The sequence below is a fragment of the Alosa pseudoharengus genome, unplaced genomic scaffold (genome assembly GCF_046254945.1).
Source record: "Alosa pseudoharengus isolate Yale_2024_CS ecotype anadromous, Long Island Sound unplaced genomic scaffold, YU_APseudo_1.1 YU_APseudo_1.1_scf_20, whole genome shotgun sequence".
In the NCBI taxonomy this organism is placed as follows: Eukaryota; Metazoa; Chordata; class Actinopteri; order Clupeiformes; family Clupeidae; genus Alosa; species Alosa pseudoharengus.
In genome coordinates this window covers 20,781,734-20,784,233 of record NW_027468664.1, presented here as the reverse complement: position 1 = coordinate 20,784,233, position 2,500 = coordinate 20,781,734, and the positions used below count along the sequence as shown (strand labels likewise).

Genomic DNA, 2,500 nt, shown 5'->3' with positions numbered 1-2,500 from the left:
GCAGCTGAGAGGAGACTCGGTCAGGAAACAAGGAGGCGGTATGCCCAAAAGCCTTCCCACAGTTCCCTGCTCTACTCTCGCAAGACCTTGCACAGCCCTCCTCTGGAAAATAGATAAATAAATACATAAAAAAACACCATTTCCCTCAAAATGTCAGAAATCAATTTCCTTGCTGTTTCTTTTCGCTCGCGCTAACAACTGCCCTTGCTTCCTCGGTCGCCACGGTGCAGTTATGGAGATCATCAGCAATCGGCATTGCCAAACGCTCGAGTTTTATATCTCGCCTTTAACGGGGACCCGGAGTGCGATGGCGGGCTTTTAATGCGCTTCAGATGTGTGATGGTGTGGCGCGCGGTCTCTCTGGTTCTCATGGCCCCCCTAACGCGTGGGCTCTCTAAATGCTAAAAGGACTTGAGATGAAGAGTGTGAGGGGAGTGGCGTTTGCAAAGAGAGAGAAAAACGTTCTGGGGGCTAGCTTGAAAAAGAATTTGGGACTTGGGATTTTGGACTGAACGCGCTACGGGACGCACTGTTAGAGCATGAAGCAGAAATGGGAGGTGGTTGGAGGAGAAAAAGAGAGGGAAGACAGACAACACAAACAACACGTTGCATTCATATAGCGCTTTTCTCAACACTCAAAGCACTTCACTTGGAAAGGGGGCACTAACAACCACCAATGTGTAGCACCCACCTGAGTGATGCACGGCAGCCATTATGCGCCAGAACGCTCACCACACACAAGCTTGAGGTGGAGGGTGAGGGAGTGAATGAGACAATTACAGTGGGGGATGATTAGGGGGCCAGATTGGAAATTTAGCCAGGACACTGGGGAATCCCCTACTCAGTGCCATGGGATCTTTAATGGCCACAGTGAGTCAGGACCTCGGTAACGTCTCATCCGAAGGACGGCATCTCCTACAGTACAATGTCCCCGTCACTGCACTGGGGCATTGGGAACTATCTTTTTTAGCCAGAGGGAAGAGTGCCACCACTTTCAGCAGCAACCTAATTTTCCAAGGAGGTCTCCCATCCAAGTACTAACCAGGCCCACACCTGCTTAGCGTCAGTAATTCAGTTGAGACAAGGTATCCGTTGGTCTGGCTGCTGGACAGAGTCAGTCAGATGGGGAAATATACAAAAAGAGAAAAACAGAGTGATAGTTAAGGGATAATGTATAGACCTGACGGTCATTATCGAACCGGAGGGGTCTTGGTTCGCTCTGAAGGAACTTATTTTCCAAATAATGACCGGTGTACTTCTATACATTAGTCCGCTTACTATATGGCTACTTGCCAAAACAAAAAATAAACTCCACGATATGTCTCTACATTTATTTGTTTATCATTTACCGTTTACCGATTTTTATTGAATATTTTATCTATTAATATTTTTTTTCTTTCTCCATTGCTACTGTGTGTTAGTGTGCGTGTGTGTGTGTGTGTGTGTGTGTGTGTGTGTGTGTGTGTGTGTGTGTGTGTGCTTTCTCTCTTTCTTTATTATTATTATTAGTAGTATTAGTATTATTATTCTCCATAGTCCATGTCACTTGTTGTTATTATTACTATTTTATTTTACTATTTTATTTTTACTTGTTGTTATTATTAATATTATTACTATTACACCACAGAAATTGAGAGAGCGGTCAGTAGAATAAGTGAATGGTGTGGCATGGAACTGAGAGGGTGGAGGCTGGTGCTTTATCTGGTCAATGGCCCTCAGAAGCATTGATTAGTAACACTGCCCACCTCTCCTGTCCAGCTTTCATCTGAAGTATCATTATTGCCCATCACTCTGCACAGCTCACCGTGGCAGAGGGGAAAGACGAAGTGACAGATGGGATGAATGAGTGCTGAGTAGAAAGGGAAGAGTTCCTCTTTAATCTATCCTTCCGTCTCTCTCTCTCTCTTTCTCTCTCTCTCTGACTCTCACCTTCACGTTTCACTGATAGATGATCACAGTTTATTTATGCCAAACCAGCTCAGGCTAGTGAAAGCTTATGACATAATGTATATGTTCATGTGTAGGTTTTGGGGTACACATGTGCATCTCTCTCACACACACTCTCTCTCTCTCTCTCTGTCTATGTGTGTGTCTGTGTGTGTGTGTATGTGTGTGTGTGGGGTGTGCGGGTGGTTCATGTGTGTTGGATCCCTAATGAGCATGTTGCTTGGAAGCAGAACAGAACGGCAGATAAAACATATTTTTCCTGTAACTTTTCAAAGCAAGCATGCCAAATCAATCCTTTCAGTTTCTCACAGTGCTCATCTTGAAAGCATTTCCTCACAAAGACACAGACACACAGAGTTCGGCAGGTCTGTCATCATTTTTCATCAGAGGAGGATATGAAACTAGCTGAGACACGCATGCCACTCAAATCCACATTTAATGCTCAGATTATTCTCATTTCACAGTACAGCCATAGTAAGCTACTTATTGGTATACTATATATAAACAAGATAAAGCACCATAGATCTGTTTTGCTTAAAGTCCACACAAAGCT

The 2,500-nt window shown here is 44.2% G+C and overlaps 1 protein-coding gene across 1 annotated transcript in view; it reads right to left on the bottom strand.

Moving 5' to 3' along the window:
* Nucleotides 1-2,500, bottom strand: part of ncam2a (neural cell adhesion molecule 2a) — a 68,402-nt gene that overhangs the window by 10,688 nt on the left and 55,214 nt on the right. The window lies entirely within an intron of this gene.